This window comes from Eptatretus burgeri, chromosome 5 (genome assembly GCF_056783735.1).
Source record: "Eptatretus burgeri isolate ZD-2024b chromosome 5, Ebu_testis_v1, whole genome shotgun sequence".
NCBI lineage: Eukaryota > Metazoa > Chordata > Myxini > Myxiniformes > Myxinidae > Eptatretus > Eptatretus burgeri.
This window is the reverse complement of record NC_140965.1, coordinates 103,353,312-103,373,989: the sequence shown is the minus strand read 5'-3', so window position 1 is coordinate 103,373,989 and position 20,678 is coordinate 103,353,312. Positions and strand designations below refer to the sequence as shown.

Sequence of the window (20,678 nt, the reverse complement as noted above, 5' to 3'; positions counted from 1 at the left end):
GAGCTCAGAGTTGACGTCGAGGGACGAGTCGCGGAGTGAAGCAGGGACGCGGAAGAGGGCTCAGGGGCGAGAATTCGCCGGAGTCGGTGCGGTCCGAAAGCCCCGCTAGCGGGACGGAGCGTCCGCCATTCTCCTCTCTCCACCCCGAGCATCAACAATTCCCCCCATCTGCGCTGAGATAGCGCCGGTAACCACGCCCGTTCCCCACCCCAACCATGGTGTCGACCGACCAACACGTGCCTGCGCAACACACGCCCAAAAGAGCTCACCGACCACGCCAGGGGCACGGAGTTAGGCACGTTACACTGACATTGCGGCTCGCCTGTCATCGCGTCACGAGGGCGCGGGTAAGACCCCTTCGGTCTCGTGGACCTGGCCGCTCACCCAGGTCCCACGTACATTTGGTCCACGGACCTGTCTGCCCCCTTGCCTATGAGGGTGGCTTTTATTTGCTTTTTGTGTAAATGTGTGTGTGGCGCCAGTCTTTTAAGTAAACCTGAATAAGTACTTGTACATTGCTTTATTCGGTTGTAGCTCTGCGTTGCTTTCATTGCTTTGACTGTTATATGTGCATTCTTACTGTATGGCTGTGAATACGTGCTTGCCGTGTGTGTGTGTGTGTGTGTGTGTGTGTGTGTGTGTGTGTGTGTGTGTGTGTGTGTGTGTGTGTGTGTGTGTGTGTGTGTGAAATAAAAGTGCTTGTTAAATTGTGACCCGTTTCGTTGTGCCCTTTCCTTCATTTGAAAGTGCCATCTTGCATCACGGAAGGGATTGGTCGTGGGTTTAGACACCCAGCAAGTAATCTGAACCGTCGAGGTCAGCGATAACTCCGCTCGGTTATCCCCTTAGCATGGAATGAGCCGCTTAAGCGGTTCGTGTCCGGAGCCGACCTGCGGCGTGGTACAACTCCTCGGTACGCTACCCGCGAGGGTGCTTAGGTATATCGACATTCGGCGATTCACCCTATTTCGCGCGGGTAGAATGCGGACTGGGTTGTGGTGAGGTTAAACCCCCACCCATGACTGGCTCCTGGTGGTAGTTCCAGGAGGGTCATGACTGAATTGTCCGTTCCGGTGGGCGACGCGGCTGCTATTAGAGTTACGCGGCCGATCGCACGCCGGGCGGGCGAAATTCGTAACAATATATATGTATGTTTTTGTTCGTCTTTCGGCTGCTCCCGTTAGGGGGTTGTCACAGCAGATCATCCGCTATGATCCACGTACTGATTTGGCACAGGTTATACGCCGGATGCCCTTCCTGACGCAACCCTGGACGCCTCTTCCAACACACGGATATGGTATACCTATTCTAACCGGGGTATACACTGCGCCCAGTACACTGGTACTCACTTCGCCAACCTCGGAAGAATGACAGACTGAGTCAACCTCCTGGTGTGTATTAATTCAAGCGGCCAACGGGGCTTGAACTCAGGACCTTTTGGATCCCAAGCCGCTACCCTAACCACTACACCAACACCAGGTGTGTGTGTATATATATATATGTATTGTTACGGATTTCAGAGTCCGATCCAACAAATGCATTCAAACATCCAGGTCCTCAGATAATTCTTTCAATGAATGCATCTCCAGGATATACCTATCCTCATGTCTGGTGGGATTCTCCATGTGATTCATTGAGAAGGGTAAAGAATAGATTCCCTCTCTTAGGGAAAGCTTATTTTTCTCTTTACGACAGTCACATTCATGCATGTGAGATAGCCGTAAGACAAGCGGAGGCTCGACACCCGCCTTTTTCCATCGACGTTGACACCCGCTTCTTTCACTGTTGGTGACACCCATATTTTTCCATCAAAGTTTTAAACCCTGTTCAGCAGCTCTTTTGATGCTAACTGGCTTTTTTTTTACATCGGGCTGAACATTGAGGTGATAATGACGTTTTATGAGTGCTTCATGTTTTCGCTCGGTAATTCTGAGAGATGGTTCCTTTTTGCTGTTCGTCCAGCACCACAGGCATGATGTTGTAGGCTAGCAGTGATCGCGGGACAGGCAAGTTATCATGGCAACAATTAGCAAATGTGGCAGGGTGTATTTGGCTGGAGTCTGCGCCCGCCCAGATGGGCCGTCTATAAAAAGAAGACGAGAGGTCCATTCTTGGCAGGTCTGTCGACAACGAGTCAGTTTGTGATTCAGTTGGCGTCAGTGAGTCGGTATCAGTCAGATGGCTTTACTAGTCAGTGAGTCGGTGTCAGTGAAATGACTTTTCTAATCAGTCTGTGCCAGTGAGTTAGTGACAGCCTCAGCACCTCAAAGCGCCTCAAAGCTCCTCACAGCTCCTCAGTGCCTCAGCATCTCACAGTGCCTCACATTTCTTCACAGCACCTCAGCACTTCACAGTACCTCACAGCTCCTAACAGCTGTCTGTCGTTTGTGGATCCTGGTGGCTCCTGGCGGTGGGTGACGCTCAGACCCCTAATGCTCCTTCTTCTCGAGACCTGCTCTGGGCGCACCTGATTCTTGGCATCCCTGGTTCCTGGGCACTGGTGATGGACAAGGCACGCTCACATATTTCAGGACGTTTTTGTTATACGTACGACTTCTATTTGGTGAGCAAGACGGTTTCTCCCCCCCCACCCCCCCCCCCCGCCATGAATGATCTGCTGGGTACCCTTGTCTGTGTTTAATTGTTAAGTAAGTCAATCCCAGATAACTATCTGCTCTTTGTCTCTTTTTCTATCAGTACCTGATTAATTATCTATTTGCTGGGGATCATTTTGATTTATTTAGCCTGATTAATTCTTTATATGCTTGCGATTATTTTGATTGATTTGAATTTACTAATTTTTACCACACAGAAATAAAAAGTTATTTCTATTTATTTGTGTTCTTATTAATTAATTGCTTTGTTGACGTTCCAACCTGTCCACGCTTGTCCTTTGCTTCCATTGATCCAGCATTGTCCGAACCTAGATAGACTGGGAGGTAATTACCACACAAATTGACCAATAATAGTCAGCACACACCAAAGGTTAAACGCTCGGCCGCCCTAATTAAGATCAAATCAAGATGAGATTGGTGCTTTTCCGTGGGCATGCTCCCCATTCAAGAAACCATGTGACCTCTAGTTAAACGGCATATTTAGACGGTGGACACTGGAACTCGTAATTAACTGATTGGCATTTGTGGTTGTAGAGCAACCCACCATACCATAAAGTTAATTATGAGTGGTGGCCCTAGGTCCGGCTCTTCCGAGGACAAACGGGGATTAAACCCCCTCATAATACACTCAGTACCTGTGGCCATAACAATATATATATATATATATATATATATATATATATATATATATATATATATATATATATATATATATATATATATATATATATATATATATATATATATATATATATACATACATATACATACATGACAAAACTTCGTGGATGAGTTGGGAAGGTGACAAGTACAAGCCAATTCGATTCTGGTTTAGGTCCAGATCCAGATTCAGCCTATTAATTATAATCAGTGAGATACAAAACGTAAACTGTTCAGCTTCGCGGAGGTATGGTGTCTCCTCTACCGAGTGCCGTTCTCGTTTAGATATTTTCAAGGTCTTGCCTGGTCAGAGTTCTAATTTTTTTTGTGTGTGTAGGGGGTGGGGGAGGGTATTCCATCATTGAGAAAATTAAGTGTGGTGGTGGGAGGGAGTTGGAAGAGATCATCAATAATAATAATAATAGTAATAAAAATTTGACTTCCACGATTCGAGGCAAATCTTGCAACAATTTTAAGTGAATGTTTGCTATCTATTGGATGACATGTTCATTTGAGGACACATGTGTCAGCATTGGTTGCTCGTAGATATTAAATATCCCACAGTGTTGCAAAGACTGGGTCATCCTGACCAGATTCCAAAATTGCTGCCAATAAATAAATGGAGCACTGCATCTGTAGCACAGCTGCACCTTAGCAATCTTGCAACCAACAAGCAAATTCAAATTGAATCTTGATTTAAAGTGTGAATGTAAATGGTTGGATTTTTACCCCCAATCCCAACCTCCGTCCCCCGTCACTGATTTTGTCCCCCATCCTGCTTTTCCTTCTTTACATCCCTGTTTATTACATCTGCCACCAAAGGTGAAGGAGGTTATGTTTTCACCCATTTGTCTGTTTGTTTGTCTGTCTGTGTACAGGATATCTCAAAAAGTTGTGGACGGATTCGGATGAAATTTTGTGGGCAGGTTGGGTGTATTACAAGAAAGAATTGTTTCAATTTTGGTGAAGAGTGGGATCCGGATTCGACCACTGGAATTTTTGAATGATTCTTCAGCATTGGGAGATAGGGCAAAAAATGGTATACATTTTTTTGTGTACATTGTCGAGGCTTGTAAGAGAGCTAACACACAATGCACAGCTAAGGGGCATGAGAAAAGAGGGATGGGAGAGGGAAGGTCAAAACAGTGGGGAACAGACACATTAGGAGATCTGTGGATGGGAGAGCGATGGGGCGGAGAACATGGGGTATTCAAAAGGGATATTACAGGGACTTTCAGGAAGGTAAGCAGGGAATTTGATGGAGGTCGATTTGGGGTGGATTAACGGGGTAGAAAAGGTTGAGGTTTTGGATTGGGGAAGATAAAAGGTGGTGGTGAACAACTGTTTTGAAGTCCTGGAGGGAAGACTGGGATTCCACAGAGTGTAGGAGTATATTCCAAAGGCGGGGGAAAAAAGGAATGAAAGAGTGAAGGTTAGCAGTGATTCGTGATTTTCTTAGTTTTAACAGAAGGGGGTTGCTGGCGGACCTTGAGCACCCTGCGGAAATATGGGGGGACAGATCGCAGTCAGAGCAGGAGGGGCAAGACTGGAGAGGAGACTGTAGAAGACAGAAAGACCACCGACCTTCTTGTGGTGAGAGAGTGAGAGGCCCACAAACTTAGCCTCATCGCGGGATATACCAATGATCCTAAATGCCTTGGTTTCCACAGTGTGAAACCGAGAAAAGTGAGAGGCAGAAGCACCAACCCAGGGCGAAGAGCAGTACTCCATCAGGCTGCGGACGAAGCTTTGCATGTGGTCAGGAGCTCAGGTGGGCCGATATATAGCATGATATCTCAAAAAGTTGTTTACGGATTCGGTCGAAACTTGGTGGAAAGGTTGGGTGTGCCGCATCGCCGAATTGATTCTATTTTGGGGAAGATCCATATCCGGATCGGGATACGAGAAGTATTTGATTTTTAAAGTGATTCTTCACCATTGTAAGGAGGAGAGGAGATTGGGACCATACTCTGTGCAGAGCGTTGGTGCTGCTTAAGCAGTCTCCTTGGCTATTGGACACAATCCTGGATGGGTCGCCACTCCGACACAGTACACCAGCAAGATGGCACTCATTTTGCCGACCTCGGAAGGATGACAGGCCGAGTTAACCCCACCTGGTATTAATTCAACAGCTAAGTGGGATTTCAACTCATGACCCTGGGATCCAAAGCCTGCCACCCTAACTATTAAGCCAACACCAGGCATACCATTGAGAGATCAGGCCAAAAACGATATAGTTCTGTATAGCATGATATTTCAAAAATGTATTGGGCCCGATGTGTTCTCATGGATCAGGCATCGCATGGCAGAGGTATGCGCTCAACCTAGTGCCCTTCTAGATACCTACACCACCGAAGGTGAAGGAGGTTATGTTTTGACCCATTTCTGTCTGCCTGTCTGTCTTTATTTTTCTGTTTGCGTACAGGATATCTCAAAATGTTGTGAAGAGATCTGGATGAAATTTTGTGGACAAGTTGGGTGTGTGACAAGGACGAACTGATTAGATTTTGGTGAAGATCTGAGTCCGGATCCGAGGACTAGAGTTTTAAAAGTGATTCTTCACCATTAAGATATTGGGCCAAAAACGATATAGTACTGGAGTAGGCCCCAAAACAGTGATGATGCATGGGTTCCAGCTGAGGAGAGCGACATTGAGCAGTGTCCTGACACTGTATGTCCTGTTCTGTACAGCATGATATTTCAAAAATGTAATGGGACTGTATGGCTGGTATTACGTTCTCTATATGTTCTCGTGGATCAGGTATTACGTTGTGAAGCTATGTGTTCTACTGAGTGCCCTTCTAGTATATGCCTGTATTAATTACTTAAATTTGACTCATTGTGATCTTCATTTTTAACAATCGCAAAGACTGTGATCCGAGAAGCATTTTGTGTTTGTTTGCAATTTTCTGCAAATCACATTGTATTTATTTGGTTGTTCTTTTTGTAAAATTTAAAATGAACTTGGAGGGTTTTCTTAACCAGTTTTGGCCAGCAGTCACAATGTAATTCTCATCATCCAGTGGCCTGCAAAAGTATTCACACCCCCCTCCAAAGTTTTCACATTTTGATGCCACCTGAGCCTATTTCATGATGCTTTCAAATTAAACTATATATATATATATATATCGAGTCTTCACAAACGACTCCAAAGTGATAAAGCTAAAAAAATGCAGATAAGATATCAATAAGTTTGATTAACAGTGAAAATCACATTATTCTTAGTTGCGTAAGTATTCACCCTTTGCCTAATTAAACCTAAATTACTTCAAGAGCAAATTATTTGTTTGAAAGGTTGCAAAATAAGTGTAACAGGTTTCACCTGTGTGTAATCAATGGTTTAACTTGAACATTAAGCTCCCACACTTATCGAAGGAGTTTTAAGATGCAAATCACTTGGTCAACCAACAAGGCAAACATGAAGACCAAGAAGTTTTCCAAAGAAGTCAGACATAAAGTGATGGAGAATCACCATTCAGGAGAGGGTTATAAGAAGATTTCAAAGTCACTCATGATCCCTTTGAGTTCGGTGGAATCCATCATGAAGAAGTGGAAGATGTGTAATACCATCCAGACTCGACCCAGATCAGGTCACTCACTAAAACTCAGCAGCCGGGAAAGCAGGAAACTGGTTTGGGATGTCACTGTAAATACAACATTGACTTTGAAATATCTGCAAGACTATATGTCCGAGATGGGGGTCAGTGTTCATTCATCAACAATATCCTGTTCCCTTCACAAAGCTGGCCTCTCTGGAGAGGTGGCAAGAAAGAAGCTGTTGCTGAAAAAGACAAATCTAAAACCTATGGAGTTTGCGAAAAAGCATCAAAATGTTTCTATGGGCATACGGAGAAACTTTTTGTGGTCAGATGAGACAACAATTGAACTTTTTGGTCTAAATTCAAAGTGTGACGTGTGGTGCAAGCCCAACATTGCACATCACCAAGACAAAACCATCCGTACTGTCAAGCATCCTGTTATGGGGCTGCTTTTCATCAGCAAGGACTGGTAAGCTTGTCAGGATAGAAGGGACAATGGACGGTGCAAAGTAAAGGAGAATCCTTAATGAAAACCTGCTCGAGTCAGCCATGAATCTGAAACTGGGTATGTGATTCACATTTCAGCAGGACAAAGATCCGAAGCACAAAGATAAAACCACACTGGAGTGGCTGAATAAGAAGAAAATACATGTCCTTGAATGCCCAGTCAACATCCTGATTTGAACCTGAACATTTCTGATGAGACTTGATTGCAGTCCATTGACGATCCCCCTCAAACTTGGCGGAACTCGAGTAATTTTCACGTGAAGAATGGGCAAAAATTTCTCCATCTCACTTTGTAAAGCTGGTAGATACCTACGCAAAAATACTCATAGCAGTCATTGTTGCAAAAGGTGTTTTCGCCAAGTACTCACCTAAGGGGCTGAATACTTTTACAACCAGTGAATTTTGATTTGTACATGTTCTTTGCAGGTATTCCTGACATGTAACCTCCTTCAACTATAACAGTGTTTAGTTTGATCTCTTCAGTTATAAATAACAAAGTTCATTTGGAAAAATTGTTTCGACATCATTCATAATCACTCTAAATGTGGCCTTTTCGGTAGGGGGTGACTACTTTTAAAGACCACTGTAGCTGGGTCCTTCCTTGGATGCTCAGCTTCTAACGGTGAACATCCATGTGCAGTGGCATAGAGTACAGCTCCCTTGTGTGGACTGCTGCTGCTGCTGCATCTCATTTTGCCCTCCTGGAAAAATATCTCTCGACAGGTAATTGAAGCACGACTGCTTCCCACCTCTATGGACTGGTTGCTGGCCTTCTGATATTGTATCCCCCATTCTCTTTTAGTCTTTTGTCCCTTCCTCAGCCACATCTGGTTGAACACACTTATACAGTAACTTGTACATCGCCACGCTTTTCATATCTAGTCCAACTGCTCACGTCCCCTAACATTGAATCCATTTTAACCTGTCTGCCAAACTGCCCCTCTTATTTATCTTTCTCTCTCCTCTGTGCCTGTTCAGCTCTGCCCTTTATCCATGTGTTCATCTCTGCTCAATTTACCATTGCAGTGGGCCCTCCCACCCTGGTACTCTCCTCCACGAGCCATAACCTCTGCATAAAAATGTATCTCCGAAAAGAAGATGAAGTGATCAGTGTTGTACTGCAGGTTGGAGGAGAGGATACTGACATCATCAAATCTACTTGCCTCTCCAGCTGGCGTAAGATTATTTGACCACTGTTACTGCATGGTGGAGATCCTTTTTTTTCAACACTTGATGCTTAGAAATCGATGCATGAAATAAAAGTACATTTGGGGATTTAAAGCTGTCTTCTTCTTAATTTGTATGCAGCACAACGCTGTGGGGTAGCATCATTGGCTGATGGTGCAGCTGTGCCACTGATGCAATGCCCTCTGCTGGTTTCGGGCAGGAATTTGTGATTTGTCCAGGGTGCCGGCGATAGCTCATCTACTCTTTGTGAAGGACACCTTAGGATATTTCACGTCCACCAACATGGCTGTGAGCATCGGTTCTTCGAGGGGAATGGCAGTGCAGTTGATGCAGTGCCACCCCCCCCCCCCTGTAGGTATACTTCTCGTCTAAGATCTCCTACGAGCCCACTGATGTCAGAGAATAAGGGGTGAAAATGGAAAATGTTTTAAAATACTTTGCTGTGAACGTTTCCAAAGCAAGCTGTTAATTCAAAAAAAAAATTTTTGATTCAAAAATTTTTGATTCAAAAATTTGTGTAATTCAAAAAAAAAAGGAAATATTTATGTCATTATAAAAAGAAACAAGCCTGGAGACGGCGATGGTTCACGAGGGGACGCCACGGGCAAACTGGCGGTAATCGGGAAAAACGTAAATGATGAAAGTTGTAGTACTCGAAGAGCACTACTTGCATACCAACTATCATTCAAAACAGTTGAAAACCCTAGGAGCTCCATGCTCAATTTATTGATTTTTTTGACATTTTCTAAGTTCGTGACATTGTGACCTTGACCTTGGGACAAAAATGAAAAATTGAACTCCGTGGGGCTATGCAGCTGCCATTGGGCTAACCAAATACCGAACCCCCTGCCAGATTCGACAAACCCCCTCGGAGAAGATGTAACTTGAAATCGGCTACCCCCTAAAAACACATGTTTTTTGGGCGTGGCTCCGCCCATAATGGGCGCAGCACACCCATTCTCAGGAAAACACAACCAGCTCATGATATAAATCTCCCACCAAAATTTAATCAGGATCGGATCAAAACCCACGGAGCTATGCACGGGACAGACAGACAGACAGACAGACAGACAGACAGACACACCCATAACGAATATAGTGGTCACTTACTGACTCGTGAACCAATAATGACAAATTCTCTGCCAGTTTGAGTTTAAACTCGTTATGATAGATAGCAATGGGCTGGTGGGATAGTTGAGACTCTGCATAGAGGAATATGTCCTTGCCTTTGAGCTGTGTATCCTGGGATCGAATATTGACCAAGCTGTAAACTGCCACCTGATATCTCACAAACGGGGTAATACATTAATGTGTGCTCCTTCCATCGGAAGGATGTTAAGCTGGAGGACCCCCTCTGCCAGCATTGGCTGTTGGTGTGGGTAGCAAGTGGTCTGGTCTTCTTGGATAACCCTTGACACCAGGTTACACAGATTCCTGTCTCTGAGTGTGGTTGTATAGTCTTGGCAACAGCTCTTATACCGTAAACAAACTTGCGTTCCCAGGTTGTTCGCATGTGACATTTGACCGGCAGTTGTCACGGCACCAAAGGGTAACCATGATGTGAAAAATACGAATGACAGTTTTACTTTGTTGCAATAACCATAATCATTTATTTTTCTTTAAAATAAGCATTTTAAGAGTTTCCTTTAGTCAATTACAGGGATGGAGTTTGAGAAGAGGGTATGTGGAGTCCAGGATTGTTTTTTTTTTTTACCCCCCCCCCCCATTTGGTGTGTTCAGAAAGAACAGCCTTCAAAATCATTGGAATCTCCACCGATGAAGATGAATGTGTTTTCTGCATCGCAGACAGGTCAGTGGGCTCTCTGTCTTATACTGCCTCCTTTCTGGTCTTCTGGACCCTCAGCTCTTTCCTTGCACTGCCCCCCCCCCAACATTCTTGTAGGGTGCATGTGATCTGCTAGGAACGTTCTAGGCTCATTGCTCACATTTGCCCCTCTTATTTTTTATCAAGTGTGGAACAAACTCCATCTGTTCCAATCTCATTTTCCCTCCAAGGCTTCAAGGTGGCTGTTCACATCCACCTTGTCACCCCAATCCATAATTCTGATATTCTATACCCTCATTAACCTTCCCTAAGCATACCCCTTAATTTCCAGGTTATTATGTCCCTCCCCCCTCTCTCTCAGACCTTTTTTCTCATTTCAGTTTCATCTCGAGTTTTCCTTGACTCTTCTTGCTGTGGTTGAGCTTGTATCCAGCTTGTTAACGACGTGCATACTCTTCCCACTCTGCTTGATCTCATTTTTCTTTCAAGTATTCCTATGTTGTGTGCCTCCACCATACTGTTTGTGTTTGTCCACACACCCTTCCCATTCCCACTATGTTATTCTGTTATGTCGTCTCTATTCTGTGTTCTAGGTCTTCCGCAAGTCTCGACTTCGTATTTCAAAACAACACGAACTACTCCACAACCTGATCTCCTGATATTATCCAGTTTTACATGGAAGATCATTCAGAGGTAAGTTCTGATGCTTTTAGAAAATGGGCAATTATGTGGCTGGTGATAGAAAGCTGTTACAAGACAAACATGTTTGTTGAAAGTGTGAACAACAGGAATGAACGACCAGTGGAGCTGTTAAAAGCACAGGATGGTTGTGGAGGTGTGATGATGCATTTGATGATTACATTCGTGAAAAAAAAATTGGGTTTTCTGGAAAAGACGTGCAAATAATATTGAGACAGCCAAGGGAAACAACAGCCAGGACATCATTCTTGAGTGGGACAAAGAGAAATTACGAGTGTTAATTGTAAATCAAATGTGACTTGCAATATATGAAACAAGACTAGAGCAGCACTCGGTGGAGCGCATATCCTCGCCAGGCTGAACAGTTAACGTTTTGTATCTGATAGGCCAGGTATGCATCCGGACCATTCGGCGTTGTCACGCACCAAAATATAATCGGCTTTTTCTCGTCACGCAACCAACTCATGCACCATGTTTTGTCTGAATCTGTCCAGAACCTTTTGAGATATCGTGCTCACAGACAGGCAGACGGATGAAAACATAACCTCTGTCCACATTTGTTGGTGGAAGTAAATATCTATAATAATAAGTGTGTGTGTGTGTGTGTGTGTGTCCTCCATAACTCCGAAACCATGAAGTTAAGCAGTCTGAAACTTTGCATGCATATTAAGGAAACTCCAAGGGAGTGTGTGAATGACCATTGGGTGTTTGGGTTAATTTAAACACCCCTTTTGAAGATAATTTCGGGGATGCTCATCACAAAAACAAACAAAATATGCCTTCCGAAAATGGCGGTGCACCATCTTGATCAGCTCTCTGTCACATCACGAGGTTTTTAAGCGGCCATTTTGTTCAGCATGCTCAAAAATGCCTTGCCTTAGAACCACGACGGACTTTCACAGACTAATTAAAGTATATAATCAAAATCTAGCTTCGGATTTGAGGATCAGATCTCATGAACTAAATAACTGTCAAAATCTGGAGTGAAATGTGAAAATTTTAAGAAACCAGCGATTCTTATAACTCAGCATAATTTTTTTTTTTAACCGAAAGACACCTTCATTCACCACTGTTATGTCTGGGCATGCGGTGTATAACTTATATAGCTGAGTAACTGAAAATGGCATAAAATATAAAGGAATAAGTAGAAGAAGAACCTTCATTTTCCATATTCAGTGAAGTGGTGGAATTTGTTGGTGATGGGTGGTATTTTGAGAGAGACCTGAGGTGTGCCCCCACAGTGTTCATGCACCTCTTTTCTTACAGGGCAATGCTGAGTGAGCGATGTGGTGAGGTGATTCTGAATGACAAGGTATTACGTACACAGTTCAGTCACGAGCACCACCTGAGGCCCTGTGCTACAGTACAGTGTTAATCCCCTGAAAAAAAATACCAAAAAGAGAGTATGTGTGTCGTTGGCTATCTCCATTTTTGCAGGTTTCAGGAGGTGGAACGGAGTCCTCCCAGGAATCAAATTATCCATCGATAATATCTATAATAATAGATGTGTGACCCTTCAGGAAGGGTCACAGTTCATGGACCAAGCTGTTTAAATTTTGTTGTACTCAAAGTTTTGTTGACCCTGTTCCCACTCCCCCACTCCTTGCTCTTCCACCCATCCTCACTCATTCTCCCCTCCCTCCTCCCTCTCTCTCAACCCTCCCTTCTCTCTCCTCTCCCTCTCTCTTTCTCTCTCACCTCTCAATTTCTCTCTCCCCATCCTTGTATTCCCATCAGCAAAGCAACAGGTGGTATTTTCTAGTCGATAACAAATGAGTTCCTATGTCATGGGGGGGGGGGGGAAGAGACTGCAATTCTAACAGTTATTGCTAAGGTTCAGCCTTTGGCTTGCCTTTAATTGTCCATCAATAGATCAAATGTGCCATACTCTTGACAGAACAACAGTGCTGCTAAATCAGTTCCTGGGCAAACATTATGCTGGGGAGTTTGCCATTGACTTCCCAGGAATCAGTCAAGGGAAGAATTTGTTTGGCCAGATTGCTGGCAATAACTCCCCTACTCTTCACGAAAGGCACCTTGAGATCTTTAACATCCACCAACGCTCGCTGCAAGCAGACAAGTCCTTAAGAATAATGTGATGGATGCTGCACGCATTGATGCCTCTCTCTGCCTGCAAAACGCCTTGGTGACAGACAGTTCATAGCTGGTCAAGATTCCAACCGAGACAATGCAGCTCAAATGTGAGCGCACATTCCTCTAGTCGAGGTTATCCTGTCAGCTGCTAATTGTAAATATAAACCTAAAGAGCACAAGACAAATGGATTTGGCAGATGAGGTGAAGACATAAAATTCAATTTACGGTCAAATAAAACGAGTATTAATTAGCAGAGAGAAATAGAATGGGGTTAATGGAACAGATTGTAGGGAAGGACTATGGGTGATAGAGGGAAACAGAGGTCTTGGAAACATAACTGAATGGGTAAAAGAGTCAGGGGACTTGGGGGTGGGGGAGGGGGGAGAGGGCTTTTTGGATGTGTCAGAAAGAGGCATTATCCAATGCCCTGCTCAGAAAAATGCTGCAGCATTAAGTAGCCTGTCTGAAAAAACCAGGCTTCCTGACAAATAGATGGTCTTGGTTCAATATATTTTATAACCCCCCAAATGCCGTAACTGCAAGATGTAGCTATCAGCAAATAGTTAATGTAATCTGCAATCAGTTGAGTGTTTTGCCACCAACAGTGTCAGGTTATTACATTTTTGCAGTTGGGACTTTATGGAGGTTTTTCTCTATAGTATTTATCCCATTGTTGGAAGGAATCAATTTTGTATGGAAAATCTAGGCTCATGGAAGAATGAGGGCAGAAGGTGATGCATTGACAATGGAGTCATTGTACTACACGTGGGCACAGGGCATGGGATGAAGAGAAAGTCCGAAGAGAAGTGGATGGTTTTGGGAACATGGTAGCCTGCTAGTAAGGGCTGAGTTTGGGGATGGTTATTGGTGGAAGGAAAGATCATGGACATAGATGGAGATTAGGTGAATTGGTAGTGGGCTGCAACTTGAAAAGGACTGCAGAGAACAATCATATTGAACTGATTCAAAAGCAGTTTTGATAAGCAGGAGAAAGCAGGAACAAAGCAGTGGAGGTAAGCCATCAACCTGGATATTGGGAATTTCATATGGAGGGGTTACTGGGAGAATGTGTACATCTTGGAGGGGTTGGGATGGATGGAGAGATGAAAGAGCAGAGGGAGCAAGGCCTGAAAAGAGGTGGAAGAAAAAAAAAAGAGGCCATCAACCTATCTGTGATGAGACAGAACAACAGGCCATATGCTTCTGGCTCAACGTGGGAGATGCCATTGATGTTGAGAGCTTTTGATAAAGCAGCGTGTAGGAAATACAGGTATAAAGCAGTGGCAGCAGTCCATGGGAGAAAGGAGTACTTCAATGAGCAACAGACGAAGGCATTATATGTTCTAAGTGGTAGTGATTTACCAAGGAAGGACTTGGCATGCTACAAGTATAAACTGTCCGCCTGTTATTTCGCATGCAAGGGGATGCATCAATGGGTGTGCCACGCCGAGAGGATGGCACTGAGGTGCGCAGAGTCACCTCTAAGCTGTCTAGCCTGGGTTTGAATCCTGACCCAGCTATAAATTATCATCCTGATGTTTCAAAGGCAGGGCAATTCATCAATGTGTGTGTCATCCCTTGAATTGGAATTAAACCTGCCAGCATTTGTTGGTAGACATTAAATATCCCATGGTGTCCTTCGCAAAGAGTAGGAAAGCTATCGCCAGTACCATGGCCAAATTCCACATTCCTGTCCTAACCAGCAGAGGGCGTTGCATCAGCAGCACAGCCATGCCTTCAGCCAATGATCATACCCTGCAGTCGTGTGCTGCACACAAACGAAGAAGAAGAATGTGTGTGCCGTCCATCGGAAGGATGTGAAGTTGGAGGACCCGTCTTCTGGCACTTGTTTCTGTGAGCAAGAAATCTCATGGTGTCTTCTGCAAAGTGTAGGTGACTTATCAGTGCTACCCTAACCAAATTCCAAATTCCTGCCCAAACTCTCTCACCAACCCATACTTGGTAAATGCCACAAATATGCCAATGCCCCAAAGTGATTGGAGGAGTCCTTCATCCTGTCGTGGACTGAAAACAGGTTGAGAATAACGACGATGCCTTTCTAGTCAATCCAGTCAAATGAGTGACATCACGCTCCCTCAAAACAAATGAAACATTTTGCTAAAAGGATGAAACTTTTTCTTTGCTTTTGAAATATAATAATCCAAAGCTTAATTTTATATGTTTATGAGAAACCTTCAGTGTTGAATTGGCAGACCTGTGCATTGTTCTCAACTACAAAAACTAAAACCATCATCTCATGATGAGTTGTTTCACAATTTAATGAGGGATTTGATGCCATTAATCATTGCAGAGCATCTGCCAAGTTATCCAGTTCTAGCATTGATGAATTACTCTACCCAGGACATCCACGAGGCTTCGATTGGGAATTGATCTCTGGATATTGTAAGCTGTAAAAAAAAAAACCAACTGCTTTTAATCATGAGAAAAGCAATTCCAGTCCAGCTTGGTGTTATATTGGATAATAAGGACAATTGTCCATGAAAATATGGAAAATTGCGCAATGATTGCCTCAAGAATATTGTCTTGGTCAAATGCAGCACTCCCTCATTCCTGAAAGACTATTAGTTAGTTCAATTATTTCAGGTGAAATATTTCTACCTATTCCATAAAGGACTTCCATGCAGACACAACCAACAGCCATCTCTCACATGTCGATGACACAAATCAATCACAGTCCCCCATAAACCGATATGGTGAGCCAATGGCCACCTTCCAAGTCAAAGTGGCCAACCAATGGCCATATTTCACACATAAGTAGCGCAGACCAATGCATGCCTTTTACACAAAAGTGTGAACCAACAGGTGCCATCCACTCCAAATCACGGAACAAACATGGCACCATGAATCGCAGTTCCACAACAATCTCTACCCTGAGGAGTTCCAACAATCATGGCCTCAATAGTTCATCAATCATTGCAAGACCACAAAAGAAGGCCTGGCTCACACGCACTGAGGGACAGCTGGAAGGAGGGGTCTTCCCACATTATTGGTATGAGGAAAACATGCCATCTCACGTTCTTGCTCAGCCTCACCAGGCTTGACGTAGGACAACAAAAGATGGGACACCTTACCCTTACTTCCCTCACAAAAGAGGCCAAGTTTAAGTCTCATTCATTTTTCGCTTCAGACGGCACGCACGCTCAGTCCTAACATCCGCTCCAGAACCACTGGTTCTCGACAATTCCTGTAACATTCAAAACCGGTTGAATGAGACATTGTACTCAGCAATCAATAAACTTGAATCCAGGTCCAGCCATCATGAGGAAGCACCAAGTGGTCTCACAGACAATCAATAACAAAGAAAAGATGTCATGCACAGTACAACACTTGCAAAATCCACCCCCTCTCCAAAGGTTGCCATGGATGCATCAAATTGTCTATTTCATTAAGACTAAAATTGACAATCTTAATTAAAGCTCAGGTCACTCGGATGAAAAATGATTATTTTTCAGATTGAAATTGATGATTTTAGAAATTCGACCATGAGTTGAACCTTGACCACAAAAATAGTTGGCTTCCAAATTCAGTGATGCACTCTGCAATTGCTGCTTAATCTTCAGGTTAATCGGATGAAAATTGACAATTTTACAGATGGAATTTGCTGATTTTGTAATTTTAACCTTGAGTTGACCTTTGACATTTTGATCTCAAAAAATAGATGGTTTACCAATTCAGTGACGTAATATGCAAATCCTGTTCAAATTTCAAGTCAATCGGATGACAAATGACGATTTTAGAAATCTGACCTCAAGATGACCTTTGACCTCAAAATCAATAGGCTTCTCAGTTAAGACGACCTCGACATCTTGGTGAAGTTTCCTGAAATCGGTTTTAAAGTGTGACCTGTAGGCGACAGAGACAGAGAAACAAATAGAAAAAGCCGGTAGGCGGTGATGGGTCGCCGACCATGGAAACTATAAGATATAGAGCAAAATTGATGTAATATAGCGGATAGGGAATCACCTTAAGATTATGCATATCAAATCTCATCCAGTTCCATCTACTGATAACTACTCGGTATCCATTTGAATGAAAAGTACCGAAAATGCGGTTTGAAATCAAAAATCCCCAAAGTTCGAGGGGGAGCTGTGGGTGAACAAAGAGCCAAATCGAAAATCCGGCTTGATCGTTTGTGCACAATGTATTCCAGACGATTCGTGTGAATTTTCATGACCATCCGACCATAACCCTAGGAGGAGTAGCATTTGGCACGAAGACACCTCCAGCTCTCGCATATTATCGATTTTTGCACTAATTGACCTTTGACCCCTGACCTAAAGAAATGGGTCAATATGTCCTCAGGCAAAGTTGTAGTAGGCATTGAGTACCATGAACCTGCAAAGTTTAATTCGTATCGATGCACTCACCTGGTTGCTAGGGGGCCTTCAATTTTCATCAATTTTTGCACATACCCTAATTGTTGGGGGCACTGCGGGTAAAGTATTTCATAAATCACAAAACCCGGAATATTTTAATAGAGCATCACCTGAAGATCATTCGTGGCAAACTTCATAACCCTACGTGGGATAATGGCTTTCGGAATTGATTTCGCGTGAACGGTAACAATTTTGAAGGTTTTTCGGTTGTTGCTAGGGAACCAAAGCGTCCCTAACAACCATCACAATTTCCAAAGCACTAGGTCATAAGATGTACCTATCACCTGAGTTTGGTCAAAATCGGCCAACGTTTACTACCAATTATGCTGATGACAAACGAACAAACATCCAAACAAACACAGAATTACTGATAATAAGGGTCACTTATTTCGGCGACCCAATAGACAGAGACAGAATAACAATCGACTGACCAATATACTTGAACAATCTTCGATTTTGCAAGTACCAAGAAGAAGATGTCATGCAGAGCATGATATGTGCGAAATCCATAAAATACATTTGACCTCAAAAATAATTTGTGGTTGAATTCAGTGACCTGAGATATAAATCCTCTTCAAATTTCAAGTCAATTGGATGAAAAATAAGGATTTTAGAAATCTCACCTGAGTTGTTGACCTTTGGCCTATGTTGACCTTTTGACCTCAAAAACAAGACTTCTTCCTTATGACAAACTCTACCATGTGGTGAAGTTTCATGAAGAATGGTTTGAAATTGTGACCTGGAGGCTATAAACAGACAGACAGACAGACAAAATAACAAAATCAACTGAACAATATACTTGAAAAATGTTCGATTTTGCAAGAAACAAGAAAAAGACGTCGTGCAGAGCACGATACGTGCAAAATCCATCCCCCTCTCCAAAGGTTGCCATGGACACATCAAATTGTCCATTTCATTAAGATTAAAATTGACAAGCTAAATCAAAGCTCAGGTCAATCGGATGAAAATTGTTTATTTTTCAGATTGAAATTGATGATTTTAGAAGTTTGAACTTGAGTTAACCTTTGACATTTTTTTCTAAAAAATAACAGTTGGTTTTCCAATTCAGTAATGCACTATGCAGTTGCTGTTTAATGTTCAAGTCAATCTTAGGAAAGCTGACAATTTCTCAGATAAAAATTGATGATTTTAGAAGTCTGACCTTGAGTTGACCTTTCACCATTTGATCTCAAAAAACAGTTGGTTTCCCAATTCCATGATGCAATATGCAAATCATGTTCAAATTTCAAGTCAATCAGATGAAAAATGATGATTTAGAAATGTGACCCACATAACCTTTGACTTTTGACCTCAAAATCAATAGGCTTCTCAGTTGAGACAACCTCCACAACTTGGTGAAGTTTCGTGAAGATCGGTTTTCAATTGTGACCTGTAGAAGACAAGCAGTCAGACAGACAGACAGGCAGACAGACAGAATGCTCCGTGCTCCTTCGTTCTGCGTGAGTGGTCCATGCTCCGTCGTTCTGAGCGAGTGGTCCATGCTCCGTCACACTGAGCGAATGGCCCATACTCCGTCACCCTTGGTGAGTGGCTCTGCTCTGTCACCCTGAGCGAATGAGCTCATTCTCCATCACCTTGAGCATGTGGCTGTGGAATAACACCCAATTTCCAAGCCGTTTTCTGTATTAATGTGTTTTTTAAATCACCGAGCCAATTTTCTTTTCCCACCAGTCACACACAGCTGTTTAGAAAGATTAATATTTGTGAGCATAGCACGAAACGTTTATATAAATGCAACATTCTTTTTCGGTGAAAGCTGATGAAGGATTTTGTCCGTCTCCCTCTTTCTCTCTCTTTCTCTCTTTTTCTCTCTTTCTATCTCTCTGTCTTCCTCTCTCTCCCTCTCTCTCCCTCTCTCCCTCTCTCTCCCTCTCTCCCTCTCTTTCCCATCTTTGCACGAATCCCTCCCAATACAGTGCAATGCCAGACCTCTCTCCCTCTCCCCTCCCCTCTCTCTATCTCTGTCTGTCTCTGTTTCTGGACATACCCAGACGTTGGTTATGTCTGGACAATGTGTGTCTCCGGACACATCCGGGCAGTGTTTGTCTCCAGCCAACTTGGCTCCAGACTCCAGTCGGGTTGTGTTTGTCTCTGGACATGTCCGGACGGGAGTTTGGTTCCGGACGTGTCAGAGCTGTGTTTGTCTTTGGCCAGTTTGGCTCCGGACGTGTCCGGGCGGTGTTTATTTCCAGATGCGTCAGAGCGGTAATTCCTGCTCCACTGCACATCTACCTTCCCTTCCTCTCACCTCACACTGTCTTCCCTTTCCCCACACCTCTTCGATCCCCCACCCCTCCTCACTCCCCTTCCCTGCTCTCTCTCCCCCATCCCTCTCTTCCTCTTTCACCCTCTTTTTCTCCCTCCCCCTTTACTATTTCCGTCAACGAAGCGACAGGTGGTATTTGCTCGTATTAAATAATTCTGGCTCTCAGACCATGTGTCCGATCAGGCTGAAATTAAAACATGTATTCCCCATGACTACTAGATCATAATTGTGACATTTCATGTCGATTTATGAAGCGGTTGAAAAGAAATTTTTTTTAAAGATTTTCTTTCAATCCAACATGGCTGCCAGATCAGGTGACCGATTAATTATGCGTGAACACCCTGGTATCCCCAAGGTTGGGGAACATGGAGGTGAAGTTTCCCCTCAATCTGTCAAGCCGTTCTGGAGAAGAAGATTTTAAAATGTTTATTCTTCAAAAAAAATCATACCTGCCAAAATATGTCACCGATGACGTCACAGGTGGAGAACTTTTTTTTCCTCATGGAAAGGCAATCATACCTGTAAAGTTTCACCTCGATCTGTTCAGCCGTTTCGGAGAAGATTTTTGAAGGTTTTCTTTTTTTAATGTTAAAGCAATATGTCTGCCAAACCACATGACTGAAGACATCATCAATTTCTTTCCCCCATAAAACTTTGCCCGAGATAACCCTCAAAAAATTTCATACTGATCGGATAAAGCGTTCACCATATTCAATTATGACATCATAGCGAAACCACCTATGGCATCACCAAAACAAATCACTTGTTTCCCATAAGGAGTACTGCATTTTCTGGTGTATAAACCATGGCCATGTATTAACCGCACCCGTTTTTCACCCAAAAAAAAAAAATAATCAAACTTCTCCGGTGTATTAACCGCACCTATGTTTTTCACCCTAAAATTA

At 43.4% G+C, this 20,678-nt stretch overlaps 1 pseudogene; it reads left to right on the top strand.

The window, feature by feature from the left end:
* Nucleotides 1–16,151, top strand: part of LOC147027095 (uncharacterized) — a 31,264-nt pseudogene extending 15,113 nt beyond the window's left edge.
* The last annotated feature ends 4,527 nt before the right edge of the window (nt 16,152–20,678 follow it).